The sequence below is a fragment of the Macrotis lagotis genome, chromosome X (assembly GCF_037893015.1).
Source record: "Macrotis lagotis isolate mMagLag1 chromosome X, bilby.v1.9.chrom.fasta, whole genome shotgun sequence".
NCBI lineage: Eukaryota > Metazoa > Chordata > Mammalia > Peramelemorphia > Peramelidae > Macrotis > Macrotis lagotis.
Window position 1 is genome coordinate 196,233,452 of NC_133666.1, and position 16,198 is coordinate 196,249,649.

Below are 16,198 nucleotides of genomic sequence, written 5' to 3' on the forward strand. Positions count from 1 at the left end.
CAATCTCCCTGAATTCTATTCTTTGTCTGAAGGATTTATTCTCCTCAGAGAGTTTTCTTATCTCTTTTTCCATCTGGCCAATTTTGCTTTTTAACTCATTCTTCTCCTCAATAACTTTTTGAACTGTTTTATCCATTTGACCTAAGCTGTTTTTTAGCATGCTATTTTCTTCAGCATTTTTTTTGGATTTCCTTGACTAAGCTGCTGACTTCATTTTCATGTTTTTCCTGCATCTCTCTCCTTTCTTTTCCCAGTTTTTCTTCCAACTCCCTCATTTGATTTTCAAAGTCTTTTTTGAGCTCTATCATAGCTTGAGCCCAATTTCTGTTTTTTTTCTTGGAGTCTTTAGATGTAGGAGCTTGTGCTTCCTCATCTTCAGACTGAGTATTTTGATCCTTCTTGGGCTCATTTGCAAAATATTTCTCAATGGTCTTCTTATTTCTTTGCTTGTTCATTTTCCCAGCCTAAGCCTGTTTTTTTGGGGTGCTTCCTGAGCTTTTGGGACACTCCCACAAGGGTCTCAGTGTGTGAGGTTCTGTCCTCCCTTCTGGTCTGTGAATGAACATAAGTGCCCCCCTCTGCCACGGGGCCGAGGTGGGGGGGGGCCTGTTGTTCTATGGGGGGATCTAGACTGGGATCAGGATCTGAATGTGGTCAGAGCCCCAGAGTTCTGTTCCAGAGGGAGAGGACAGAGCTCTGCAGTCTCTCTTCACTCCCCTCCCTCAGCTCAATGGGCTCATGCCCTTGGGGCTCCTGCTTACTGGCTCTGCCTGCTTCTGTTTCCTGGATTTGGGCTGCCAAAAGACCAAGCTGCTTGCTGTGTGCCCTGAGGGCTGGGCTCCACATGCTTGCTCTGGCAGAGGTCCCCTGCTGTTCCCCCACTTTGTGTCCGGTGCTCCTCGGGGTGCTCAGGTTCCCCGCTGCTGTGAGCTGAGACTCCCAGCGCCCTGGGGCTGCCTCCGGGAGGCTGAAGTTCTTTGGCCCTGGTGGGCCACCCCTCTGGCCGGCCACCCCTCTGACCCCAGGGAGCAGAGCCTTTCTGCTCTTTTCCAGGTTACCTTGAATAGTAGAACTGCCTCACTGGGTCCCTTTGTGGGTTCTGTCTTTCGAAAGTTTAGTTAGAGTCCTTAGCTTATGAGTTTTATCAGAGAGCTCCTAAGACTCGATCCTTTCTTGTCTTCATCTTGCCTCTGCCCCCCAAGAAATCCTATCCTTAAGGAAGAAATATTTTAAAGAAATATATAAGTTCAAGTAACAAAAGGTGGATATCAGTGTCATAGTCCTTTATCAAGAAGGAATGCTCAAGTTCAGAAAGAGCAAAAACTATTGAATGAAGTTAAGAACAACAAAAAGAATTGTGGATTTTTTCTTTGGCTTAACTCTATGGGACGTAAAGATTATAAGTCTATGGAATTATTGTATCTATCTTTTGCTTTTTTCCCCCTCTGTTTAGAAAGGCATTTACACTAAAAATTTCAAAATAAAATTGACTAAGTTGACTATTAATAACTATCAATTGGCTAATGATAACAAGAATAAGTAAAGTAATAATAGGAGAACTTATAATCATATATTATGAATTCATGTCACTTGGTCCAAATTAGGTATATCATTTAATTAAAAAATGCAGGCAAATATGATAATAGAACCACTATCAGAAATATTTTAAAATCACAAAAAGTATTGAAGAAAGGGAAATTTTATTATTTTTTTAAGAGTAAAGGACAATGAGATTGGTTTTAACTCCTGGGGAAAATTCTAGATTGGAATATTAAAGAAATGATGGATGAAATTCTCAACCGACAGTACAAAGAACCAACATGACTTCATGAACAATGAATCACAGCTGAATAAATTTATTTATTTCCCTTTTTTTACCAGAAATTAGTATATAAGGAAACTGCTGTAAATAGAGTATATTTAGATTTTTGGCAAAACTTTTAATAAAGTATCTAATGCTCTTATTTTGGGAAAGATGGAGAAATTTAGTCTAGACCAAGTTTCAGCAAACCACAAACTGGGATGGCTGAGACAAATTTTGCTTGCTGCTTTTCATAGTTTTTCTTCATTCACTTATGTGTGTACGTTTTTGTGTGTCTGGTTATTATGTCCATTTGACTTATTATAGTTACTGTGGTTGTATATATGTGTCTGATTATTCATTCCATTTTCATTATTGGTATATGTGTGTGTGTGTGTGTGTGTGTGTGTGTGTGTGTGTACCTTATTCGATTTACGATAGTGGTTCTATTATCATATTTGCCTGCATTTTTTAATTAAATGATATACCTAATTTGGACCAAGTGACATGAATTCATAATATATTTACTGTGTAGTTTGTTTTCTTAGCAATACTTGTTTCATTTTGCATTAGTTCATGGGCATTTTTCCATATTTCTCTGAATTTTTTAAAAAAATATAAGAACAGACTTTTAATTTTTAAGTTATAAATTCTCTCCCCCTTCCTACCTATTAAGAATTATGAAAAAAAAATCCTACTATAAACATGAAGAATCATTTCAACATTAGCCATTAAAAAAAGAAAAGAAAACAAGAAAAATACTTTGATCTTCACTCTGGAGTCCATCAGTTCTCTGTCTGGATATGAGGAGCAGACTTCACTACGAGTCCTTAGAAATTGTAGTGGGTCATTGTTGATCAGAGTTACTGTCCTCTAAAATTTATTATATTTGGAATATTGCTGTAAAAATGTAAATTGTTTTCCTAGCTATTTTCACTACATTTTCTATGAGTCAATATTTCTTTTCCCAGGTTTTTCTCAATCTATCCCCTTTATAATCTCTTATAGTTCAAGATTATTCCATCACTTTCTTATACCACAACCTGTCCAGTCATTCTCATTTAATGGAACATTTTTCCAATTCTTTGTCACTTCAAAAAAGAACTGTTACAAATATTTTGGTACATGTTGGTCCTTTTTATACTTTTGTTGATCTCTTTGAATCACAGATTTACTATCAGTACTGGATATATACAGTTTGACAGCTTTTCTGGGATGGCATGATAAGTTCATAGCTCCACCCCCAAAATGCATTATTAGTACACTTGTTTTCTGCATCTTATTGTGTATTATATGGGTATGAAATAATACTTCAAAGTTGTTTTAATCTGAATTTTGCTAATTATTAGGATAACTATTATTTGGTCCTCTGAAAATTACCTATTCATATCATTTAAACAGCTCTCAGTTGCTTGTAGAATGCCGCTTATATTTGCAGATTTTATTTAGTACCTCTATATTTTAAAAATGAGACCTTTAACAGAGAAACTTCCCAAAAAGTTTTTTCTAGCTTCCTTTATTCTTTTAATTTTAAATCTATTGATTTTGTTTGTGGGGAAAAAATTCTCTGACTTGGAACTGTGACCTGGAACAACTTAGTAATAGGCAATATAGCTGCTGGCTTACACCTATTCTTACACTCAGCATAGGCTCAGTGATCCCCTGGGGACCTCCACTGCGCCCCCACCCCAGTTTCCTACCCTGGTGATCAACCCAATAGTTATTGCCTCTGCAGCCACTTGCACTCCTGCTCAGTCCTGAACTCAGTGTCAGCAGAATTATCTGCCTTCTTAAGCTTCTCTGGGCTTTTTCCAAAATCATCAAGATGATTTTGATCACAACTTATAATATGGCATGAGGTCTGAAAGGGTTATTTCCCTTTCATGATTTTATTCATGTTTTCCTTGCATTTCTAGATTCTCAACCATTTACATAGTTATTTAAGGAACATTTTATAATTGAATCTGTGCAAATCTTTTGTGTGCTTTGATAATTTAATCCCCAGATATCTTATGCATTTCATGTTATTTGAAATATGATAACCTTTTCTTTTGTTGTTTGTTTAATTTTTGTTATTACTATTTAGAAAAACAAATGATTCTTGATGGCTCATTTCATAGCATGCAAATTTGCTCATTCCGCAGTATTTTTTTCAAATATACAATTGTATCATTAGCAAAAAAGATGATTTTATCTCCTGTCTATCTTTATAGCCTTAATCTTGTTCTCTTGTCTTATTGCTATTGTTAATATTTCTGGAACTATATTTAATAATAATGAGATCAAGTTTCTTTACTTTAATATATCAAATAATGAAAAAAATATTGTATTCCAAATACAATATTGTAGTGCAAATCATTAATGTTTTGGGGTTTAGATAGAAACTTTTTTGATTTAAAAAAATGTTTCTTCATGCCTTTGCTTTGGAAGGTTGTGCTTTGCCAAAGACTTTTTATGAATCTATTGAGATAATCTTATGGTTTTGGTTTTGAGATAATTGAGATAATCTTATGGTTTTGACTTTTGTTATAATGATATTGATTGTTTTTCCTAATGTTAAACCACATATCCTGTTCCTACTATAAATCTAACTAGATCATAATAAATTATTTCTTAGCTGAATTCCTGTAGTCTGTTTGAAAAGATTATGGTTATATTTTTAACCACTATTCATCAATTATGTTGGTTGATATGTTTTTTCTTCATTTTATAGTTATTTAGTTTAGAAATTATTACTATATTTGTCTCACATAAATATTCAGGTAGGATATTGTTTCCATTTTTAAGAATTTATGAAATATCATTACTAATTTGTCTTTAAAAGTACATCAGGGCAGCTAGGTGGCACAGTGTATAGAGCACCAGCCCTGAAGTCAGGAGGACCTGCCAAATTCAGCCTCAGACACTTAATAATTACTTATCTGCATGACCTTGGGCTAGTCACTTAATCCCATTGACCTAAACAAATTAAAAAATAAAATTAAAAAATAAAATTTTATCATAATTCTTCCATAATTTCAAGACCAGGAAGTTTTTCTTTGTTATTTCAATTTACAGCTATTCTATTTTCTATTAGATTAGTTATTTAAACTCTATCTGATCTTCTGACAGTGAATGCAGTTTATAGTTTTGAAGATACTCTTCTATTTCTTTTGTGGTCTCAGTTTTCATGGCAAAATGGGTTCTTATTATTCTTTTTTATTTCTTCTGGTTTTGTTGTGATTACCTTGGGCAGTAGTGCAAGAGGCAGAAGTGGCAATGATTAAGGGATTAATCAAGGTAGGAAACACTGGGTCAAAAAGAAAAATCCCCAGGGAATCACTGAATCTATGCTGAGAATATAAATTAGGTGCAAGCCAGCACTGGCCCTTTTCTTTTTTTTGAAAATGAGATTATCTAGAATTTATCAATTCTTTTAGTATTCTCAGATATCTAGATTTCAGGTTTATTTATCATTTCAATTTTTTTTATTTACAGTTTATCCATTTTCTTTAATTTTAACAATTTCTTTTTGTTTTCATTTTAAGTTTAATAGTTGTCTTTGAGATTTTCAAAATTTATATTCAGTTCAAGAATCTTCTCTTTTTCTATTTTAGTAATGTCGTAATTGGAAAATATCTTTTTTCTTGAGATGTTTTAACTTCATTCCAGAAATTCTAGCATGTTGTTTCATGATTTTCCTTTACATAGCCATCATTCTATATACTTTTTCTTTGATTCTCCCATAATTTGAAATTTCATGGAATCTGCAGCTTTGTAATTTATGTACTCTAAACCCTTATTCTCTGTTTTGTGGATGCTATAATTATCTAATCTCTCTTTATGCTCTGTAGTCATTATATTATCAAAGCTACTGAGGTAAACATACTAGACTTTTCCCTTGATGCAGATTCTTCCACTTTCTATATTATTTGTATCCCTTAATCTTTCCATTTTCTATAGTGCCTCAACCCGCCCCCCACCACCAAATGTAAATTGCAACAGGTACAGATAGGACACAGTCCCAGGGCAGGATATCTCATCCATTAATTTCCCTAATTATCACCCAACTTTCCCCCACTGACTTCACCCTCCCATTAGTCACCTTCCTTTCTCATTTGCTTCCCACTCCCTAATTAACCTGTTCCTACGACGTCTGACAACTCCCACTCTCTATACCAATGCAAGATAAGTGGTTTCTTTCAGGTATCAAACTCCCATGGGAAACATCCAGCAAAGCATTCCCACCTCTCTTTACAGTAAATTTCCTTTCACTTATAGCAATAGACATAAATGAGAGCCTTCAAATTTCTCTGTCTCCTTTCAATTATTTATTTGCTTTTCACTCATTTCCTGACAGATTCTTCCTTTCTTGAAAGACCATTTCTCTCATTTATGACTCAGTTTGATTAAAGTACATCACACAATGTTTTCTATCCTTTTTCTTTTCTCATCACTTTCTCTGCACTTTTTGTAATTTAATCTCACAAAATAAATTGGTTTGCCTCTGAGTAGTGTACCATGAGTCACAGTTAATTATATTACTGACTCCTCCCTCCACCAGCACCACCTCCTGACTTCCACCTTTCTTTTTGTCTTCTTGTGTACTTTGAGAAAGAAGTCTCTTATTAATTTCTCTGCTGTTCTTCTGTGGCTGTTATCTTCTTTGGATATTGCATTCATCCATCCCTCATGCATTTCTGTTTTCTGGGATATTTGAGAAGCAAATAATCTCTTAAGGTTTGGTTGCATTTCTAAACATATTTCAGTGCCTCTTCATTATCAAATGCTATCTTTATTTAAGCTTAGATTTGCAGGGTAGGTCAACTAAGGCTTCATCACTCTTTGGAACACATTATTTTATTCTTTTCTGCATTTCCAGTTGAATGTAGATTACTGTTGTGTTAATCATTTCTTTTCCTTTGTATTTGTAGTCCTTTTTCTCTTGATAGTTTGTAGAATTTTTTGTTACTGAACTGAATTTTAAAATTTAATTACCATATCTTGGAGTTTTCAACACCCATTTTTATGTGTTCTGTGGGTTATTTTAGTTGGCACTTTTGTTGTCTATTTTCAGAAGTTCTAGAAAGAAAAATTTCTTGCATTTTTTCCCCATTATAACATAAAGTTTGTGGACTTTCCGTGATTTCCTGAGAGACCTACAAACTCTTAGTTACTTCTATTTATCCTATCTTTGAAATCAATCTGTTTTGCTTGTATAGAGAACATTTTGTTTCTATTAATTCATTTTTTTACTTTTCTTATTCTAGATTGTCTTTCACCTCTGTGCATGCATATCTAATCTATTGTTTACTCTTTTATTTCTTTATTTGCATTTGCCACAGCAGATCAAATTTTTACTATTTTGACAATTATTTTTAATTTAGAAGCTATAAATTCTGTTCATTCTCATATTTCTTTTAAACCTCTCAGGGACAGTGTGTAGTCATTCAATGTTCTCAAAATTCACAGGGTCTTTTGTCTTATCAGGTGTTGCATCATTTTCTTTCATTTTTTTGTATTTATTCATAGATACCTGAACTCATTTACAAAACTTAGAGTTCATTTTTAATTCCTTTGATGTTTATGGCTTATCTGTTTATGCCTAAGTTCTTTCAGTTTTCTTTCTTTTTGGGGAGGTGCAGTGTTCATATTCATGAGGAATTTAAAAAAAATTATTTATTTATACATTACTAAAATAATCTTTTTGTAAAAAAGTAAACATGATCCACCCTTCCCCCACAAAGAAAGAAAAATCTCATGAAGAATGAAGTGAGAGAAAAAAGAAAAAAAAATTGTGCTTCAGTCTGTGTTAAGAAACCATCAGCTCTATCCCTGGGATGGATCACATTCTTTACCATAAGTCCTTCAGAGAAGTTGCTTCAATTTTTTCACCCACAGTTGATAATAGTATTTCCCTCCATTTATTCCTCCCCACTACCAGTTATTCTATTCTCTCTCTCCTTTCACTTTGTTCCTCCTTAAAAGAGTGGGGTAGCCAAGTGGTGCAGTGGACAGAGCACCAACCACAGAGCCAAGAGGACCCAAACCCATTCTGCCTCTTTCCCTTTCTCCCAGTACATTCCTTTCTTGTCCATTGACTCCATGCTTATATACCTTCATGTTCAGCTCCCTCCTGAACCTTGTCTATATATATATATGTTCTTTCTAACTGCTCTAATAAATGAGACGGTTCATATGAGTTATCAATATCATCTTCCTTTTTTTGGAATACAAAATGTTCAACATTATTAAAGTCCCTCATAGTTTATTCTTCCCTCCTCTCTATGCATCACCTGAAGCCTATATTGGAAATCAAACTTTCTGTCCAGCTCTGGTCATTTTAATAGGAAAATTTGAAATTCACCTATTTTATTGAATATCCATCTTTTTCCCTGAAAGAGGATGTTCAGTTTTGCTGGGAAGGTGATTCTCAGTTGGTTGCAATCCAAGCTTTTCTGCCTACTGGAATACAATATCCCAAGCTCTACAAGGATTTAATGTAGATGCTGCTAAATCCTGAGTAATCTCACCATGATATTTGAATTTTTTGTTTCTGGCTGCTTGTGATATTTTCTCTTTGTCTTGAGAATTCTGGAATTTGGCTATAATATTCTTGGGAATTTTTTTTAATTTTGGGATTTCTTTCAGGAGATGATCAGAGGATTTCCTCAATTTCTACTTTAACTTCTTCTAGTATATCAGGGCAATTTTCCTGTAGAATTTTTTTTAAACTGAAATTTAGGCTCTTTTCCTAGTCATGAATTTCAAGTAGCCCACTAATTTTTTTGAATTATCTCTCTGGATAAGTATTCCTGGTCACTTTTTTCCCCATTGAGATATTTCACCTTTTCTTCTGGTTTTTCATTCTTTTGGTTTTGTTTTATTATTTCTTGATTTCTCACAAAGTAGTCAGATTCCCTTAGCTCCATTACACATTTGAAGTAAGTATTTTCTTCAAAGAACTTTTAATCTCCTTTTCCATGTGACTAATTCTGCTTTTTAAATCTTCTTTTTCAGTTATCCTTTTGGACTACTTTTTCCATTTTGACCTAACAGGTTTTTATCATGTTGTTTTCTTTATTAATTTTTTGTATCTTCTTCACCAAGCTACTGTCTTGTTTTTCATGATTTTCCTGCATCACTCTCATTTATCTTCCTAATTTTTCCTCTACCTCCCTTATTTGATTTTCAAAATCTTTTTTGAGTTCTTCCATAGCCTCAAACCAATTCCTATTATTCTCAAAGACTTGATACAGAAGCTTTGATTTTGTCATCTTCTGAGTATGTGTTGTGATTCTCCATGGGACCAAAATAATTATGGTCAGATACTTTTTTTGTTTATTCTGTTTACTCATTCACCTAGTCTATGACCTGATTTTAACATATTTCCCAGACCTTTGAATGTTTTTGAGACATTCCCCTAAGGACCTCAATTCCTTCAAGGATGTATGATAAACTATGATTGCTCTCCTGGCCTGTGCTATGTTCTGTGTTTGACCACAAACCCTCCCCTATTCCCTGGAACTGTGAGGCAGTTCCCTTCTCTGCTATGGCTTAGAGAGCCCCAGGCTGTGACCAGGATCTGAGTATGGACAAGGCAACAGAGTTGTGTCCCAGGGACAGAGGAGAGACCTTAACAATCTCCTCCCATCCTCTTATCATCTGTGGGCTATGCACTTTGAAAATGGCTGCTGGGTGGCTCCCTCCTAGGTGGTTCCACAAGCCTGTTTCCCTTTCTGTGTCTAGGTCTGCACTGAGACATGAGATGCCCTGGGCTCCATGGTCACTCTGGCAGAGTTTTTCCACTGACCTTCCAAGTTGTCCTCGAGGATCTGTGGTTGGGAGGTCTGAAAACTGCTCCCATTGCCATGAACCCAGGTGCACCATGGGCTATTGCTAAAAGACTGGGGCTCACTTGGACTCCTTCCAGTCTTTGTGGAACAGAACTTTCTCCGAGATCTTCCAGTGTGGATTCTTCCACTCTAGAATTTGGTTAAAGTCATAATTTTAAGGTATTTAGAGTGTTCTGGAAGAGAGTTTCTGGGAATTCCTTCCTCCATGCTGTCATCTTGACTTCACCCCACTTTGTGTTTTCTTTCACTTGAGATAATTAGCTATTTCAAATTCTCCCTCTTTTCCCTATTTCTTGTTTTCTTATACTTGGTAAAACATACTCCATTTCATAAGTATAAGAGGGGAAAGGTCTGTTTGGACAGCAATTTATTGGGAAAACATTTAATGATTTTGGTGAACTAAACTCCCATTATGTTGCTAATATTATATAGTAACCAAAAAGTTAATTTGTTTCTGGGCTTCCTTAAGAATAATAGCTTTGAGAAATAAGGTGAAGATTCTTCTATATTCCATCCTTGTCAGACCTAATCTAGAGTATTTTTTCAGTTCTGGGTATCAGTTTTAAAAGTGACATTGATAAAGACTGCTCAGAGGAACATAACCAAGATTGTAGAAGGTCTTGAATTCATATTTTATAGGGATCATTTGAAGGTATTGATCTTTCTTAATCCAAAGAAGGTAAGATGTAGAGTAACATTGTAGCTCTATCAATTATTTGAAAGATGTGTTTTTGAGTGAATGATTAAATTCGTTCTGACTAAAAGACTCAATTTAGGATCAAAGTCAGGAGAACTTCCTAAAAATTAAAATTATATTGAATGGAATGTGTTTCTTCAATTGTTGGTAGTTTACCTCAAACTTGGCATTTTCTAAGGATTGGATGGACACTGTCAGATATGTTATAATTGATTCCTTTTCATTATTAGTTGGATTAGTTACCTACAGTGGTCCCTTTCAACTCTCAAAATTTGTGTAAAATGTGCATATCATAAATATATGCTTATACTAAACTTCTATATAATTTATGATTTTTTATAGTAATTACAATAATTTCAGTATAAATATTGGCAATTATATAGTCTTAACAACTCAGGGTGAAAATGAAGGTATTAAAAGAAAAGTCGATCAAAATTTACTTTTATTAATTTCTTACCAAATATATTATGTTTGATATTTGACTTTTTTGAAAAAATAAACATTGTCCTTTTGAACAATATGGTAGGAAATTCAACTTGCTGTAACATATATTAGAAATGTTTGTATATTCTTTATGGGAGAGTATTTATCTTAAGAAATGTTGATGTATGCCAAGTTATTTTTTAAAAATCTATTTAATTGAAAAGTATCATTTAAATTCATTCCATGGTTATGTGATTGTTTCTTTTGTTATGTGGTTAGATGTCTAAAAAGATGTGTTTTTTTTCTTTCCTATATATCCTTGAAGAAAGGGGAAAATAAAGCAAGGTCATATGTTTGGCTATAGGGAGAGCCTGGAATAAAAATACTGACAGTCAGGCAGTCTGGAGGAGTTCTTTAAACTAGAAGCAGGAAAGACATAAATAAGTTCTTATTTGACCTGAGGGATACAGATAGACGTATGCTCATAGCAATCTTTCTTTACATGACTGTGACACACTTTTTTAAAATAAATCATTCAGTAACAGTTATTCTCTTTATATGGTTTTTTTACAAATTTTCTGGGATCATTATTAAAAGCAACAATAATGGTAGGACCACTTTGAAAGCTTGTGTCATAGAAAGAGATACAGTGAAGTACATGGATTCAATAAATTTCTTTTGTTTTCTGGAATGTATTTCAGAAAATAACAATCATTACAATACTCAAATGAACTGAGTAAAGTAATATAGTTGACTAGAGTTTGAAGTCTGATCTTGCAGAAAATCCCAGAAACATTTCATTTAGGTAAGGAAGAACAAAATTATGTATCATGTAAAGATCATAGAGATTGCAAATACTGCCACAAATTGTGTAATAAAAAAGATGGCTACAAGGCTCATTTAATGTTGCATTAACTTTTAAAAGAAAGCAATCATAAGTCCTAATTCCTCATTCTGTTTATTTATATTTTCTAATAATAAAATAGCTATTGAACAAAGAAATAAAACCATTCTCAAGAGTCTATAATCTTCTCTTTCTGTAGTTAGTAAGAGCTTAAATATCTTTGATGCATAATGCTAAGTTCTTAATCTTCTCTTGTTTTGTTTGTGAAACTGAGTTTCTCTAAATTACTCTGGCAGTAAGTATAGTAATGACTTTTTGCCTAAATCCAGCTATTTTATAGGAATGAAGATATTTGGAAAGATTACTTAATCCATTACTCTATCTAAGTTAGGTGAAATTAATAGCTTTTTTAGGTATGGCTGGGTTGCTGCATTTACTAAGCAGCTCTGGTAAATGTCCCAGCAGATACTTACTATCTGGGTAACATTTCATTCAAAACCATCTCCATTTGACTTTATTCATATCTGGCCACTAGAAAAACTGAGGCTGGTGACTTAGCAAAGTCTCACCCCCACTCAAATCCAATTCACCTGCATAGCATGGCAACATCTCCTTGTTGTTCCTATCTTCTTCAAGAACAAAGGACAAGGGGCAGCTAGGTGGCACAGTGGATAAAGCACTGGCCCTGGAGTCAGGAGTGCCTGGGTTCAAATCCAGTCTCAGACACTTAATAATTACTTAGCTGTGTGGCCTTGGGCAAGCCACTTAACCCCATTTGCCTTGCAAAAAAAAAAAAAAACCTAAAATAAAAAGGACAAGTAAAGTCTTTCTTCAGGCATACAGTAGACTTGAAAAAGTAAGATAATACTTATACATCATGTGAAGTGGAAATATAAAGGGCATTTTCTCCAACATGCAATTTTGGAAGAGGGCGCATTTAGCTTCCTCAAGGAGTGATACCAGACAGAGTTTATTCATTCTCATTGGGCTCCATTGTCCCTTTACACTGACAATAACCTGATTTCCATTCAAAGAATTATTTATTATTCTTATATTTAATACTATTTTGTGTTTTATGTGTTTCTTTAATCGATGGAATATAACATCTCTAAGAACCTCGTGATATTTTTCTCCCCTCCCATGAAAGGTTTTTGTTGATAACTCCCTTTCTTTCAATTAGGCACTTAATGAAACATGAACTGAATTCTATTAGTGATAGTAGCATGTCAAGAAAAGATCCAATGCCAACTCCTTCTTTTCTGAATCTTCATTGGCTAATGATGCCTGTGGAAAATTTGAGTTGCTTTCCATTTTTTCTAGGCTGCATTCTGTGCTCCTATTTGTTTCACATTGTGCAGCTAATCGAGCTTCTTGTTCACTTGGTGTTTCTTTAGATGCAAATGGGAGTAACGCTGTGAAAAGTTCTTTTTAAATAATTAGGTTAATAATCTGGAAATTATGGTACTCTAAACAAGGTATCAAGGAGACTACTAATGTGAGTATATAGAGTATGTAGTTCATTCAAATCCTGTTTGTGTCATGCTACAGATTTCCACCACATCAAAACTGTAAAACTGATTTGCAATACCATATTATATCTTTTTTTTCCTTTCCTAATGGGGCTACTGAGGAGCTTGTTATCATTTGAAACAACATATATTGATATCCAGAGATCATATCACAAGATTTTGTCCATCATAAATCTTATTTAAAGTATTTTTATTGTTGATTAATTTTTCCCAGTGCCATCATAATACACTCATGAATTTCTTTACTTTCTTGAAAGTCCTAGAAAAAACATTGTCATATTATTTGTCACATATATTGTGGTTTTGTTTTCTTAGGTTGCATAATAAATTAGTTTGTTGGTCTTCTGGTAAACTATGACATTTTAAAGAATGAAATGTGAATGATTGCCTAGTTTCAGGTATAAGTGACTTATTTGATATGGATGCATTTGGACATTGTAAACCTTCAGTGTTATATAAGATAGCTGGCCTAAGTTATTATTTCCAATGAACAATCATTACTCACTGTTCAATATTTTACTACTTAGATGTTTTATAGTGAAATAGATGGAATTCATATGGAAAACTCATTTCTGATCTGTCATTCAATGTTGGTTCAGGTTGAGAAGGTCTGCCAAAGTCTGTCTTGTTTTCACATTGCATACCTAAGGTTCAACTTCATGCCATAATAAAGAATTAGAAGAAGATGTAACTGATGCTACCTTCAAATACAACAATTTGATTGTGGTTGTCATAATGGTCATTTCAGCTGAGTACATGAATATGTAATGTCTAGCATATGGTGAACATTCACAATTCAGAGACATCCATGTGTTTACTGTTGCTATTGGTGTTGTAAAGACAACCTTTACTGATTTTCTATTTATACTTAAATTATAGATATTCAGCTTTCTCTAAGGACAATAAGATATAACTAAATTTGATTACATATATAATGCATTATGTATAATTAATATATTTGTTTGTTTTATATATATATATATATATATATATATATAAAACACAATAACAAATTTACTAAATAAATAAGTTAGATTCACTAATCTGAAATCTATTAACATCATTCTCTTAAAAAATACTCTTTAGGGGTGGCTAGGTGGTGCAGTGCATTGAGCACTGACCCTGGAGTCAGGAATACCTAAGTTCAAATCTGACCTCAGACATTTAATAATTACCTAGCGATGTGGCCTTGGGCAAGCCACTTATCCACATTTGCCTTGCAAAAACCTAAAAAAATTAAAAAATAAATTAAAAAACTCTTTGAAAGGTGTATTTTAAATTGGATGATTATTTTATAACACAAATTATGAAGAATCAAGAGCTTGCACTAAAAGAATATCTTAGAAAACTGGTTACTTTTTGTAAAATACTTATTATTTTCCATAACTAATTCATTTACAAAATCACTTCTAAAATTAATGCTTAATAATTTCAACAAAGAAGTTATTTGATTTTTTAATATTTGCTCTACATTTACTTTCCCATTTGATCCTTGCAAGAGCCATGGGAGTTAACTGAAGCTAATAGAGGCTATGAGATTTGATCAGTCATGTAGCTAGTAAAGCACTGAGGCAGGAATCAAGTTCTTGATTTCTAGTCCAGTACCTTAGCTACTATTCTACCTATTTGGCATTCTTTTTTTCTCATATATTTTCTTTTTTTCATCATCATAAATTTGGGTTTATTTAATGGGTTTTAAAACAAATATTCACTACGTTTAAAAGACTGCCTTCATTATCTGTCAAACCTGAACAATCTACCAAAGACATGCCAGAAATCTGAATCTCTTCCATTTTGTCTTAGGAAGTTTCTGAGGATCATCTGACAGTGGAAGATACTAGATACTGAAATCCTTTCTTGAACTAAATTGCCAAGAATTCAGAGCTTACCAAAGAGAACCCAACAATGAAGATTGGACACATTATTAAAATGGCAAATAGATTTTTATGGAGTACTCACCCAGGGCAAGCACTCACAGTGGGGTCAGAAGATGAGATACTGAAACACCCTGAAGGTGTCTCCTAAGAACTTTAGAATTGGGGGGAACTAGGTGGTAGGTGAATAGAGAACTGGTCCTGGAGTCATGGGGGTCTGAGTTCAAATCCATCTTCAGATTCTTAATAATAATTACCTGGCTGTGGGCAAGTCACTTAACCCCATTGCCTTGCAAAAAAAAAAAAGCTAAATAAATAAAAAATAACTTTAGAGTTTATTCTGCAAAATGAGAGACACTGGGACAGGCCCACCCAGTGTGGAGTGTCCTAGAGAGACTATTGTGTTCTTTGAGCAAGGCAAAATGGCATCAGCTCAAAGGAAATGTGAGATACATAAGTTTAGAGTGCCCACCAAAGATCATTTGTACCTATCTTGAGGTAAAGCATTCTGAGCTCTTAATGGTCTATCAGTCAGATTCCAATACAAAGTACTTTGTTTTTAACATAGTGATATCATTTTTGGTCTTCTTTGATACTGAATGATGAGAAACAGGAAGTTTATAAGTCTACCATAACCTTCAGGAATAGAGTACGACATTTTGAAGAATATCAGAGGTAGTTCAGTTCAGTGTATCACAAATTTGCAGACTCCCTAGGTCATGCAAACTTACTGGTGTTTTCTGGCTACCAATATAATATCCACAGTCTCTAGTACCTTAGAGCTTCCTATTTGGAGAACACTGGTCCTCTCTTTCCTATTCCTGGATCCAGTGTTAGAATATAATCATTGTCTAATTGATGTAGAGATTTCTAGGTGAACTATTCTGGTTTTTATAGTTCACATTCTATAGCATAGGAATGGATAGGATTTAGATTTTGCCAGAGTACTACAGATCTGTAAAGTCTAGACCCTTTCCATTTTGTTCATAGGTCTGTGTTTCTTTTTGTTTTTCTGTGCACACCTGGGAAGAAAGATGATGCTATAATTGTATTTTAGATTCCTTGGACATTACTAGATGTAATCTTGAAAAATTTTCTGCTAAAGTACTTGTTTGGGATTCTTGGACATTTAAAGGCTCTGTGACCTGGGAAAATAATTTCTCTTGTTTGCCTCAGTATCCTAACTTTTAAAATG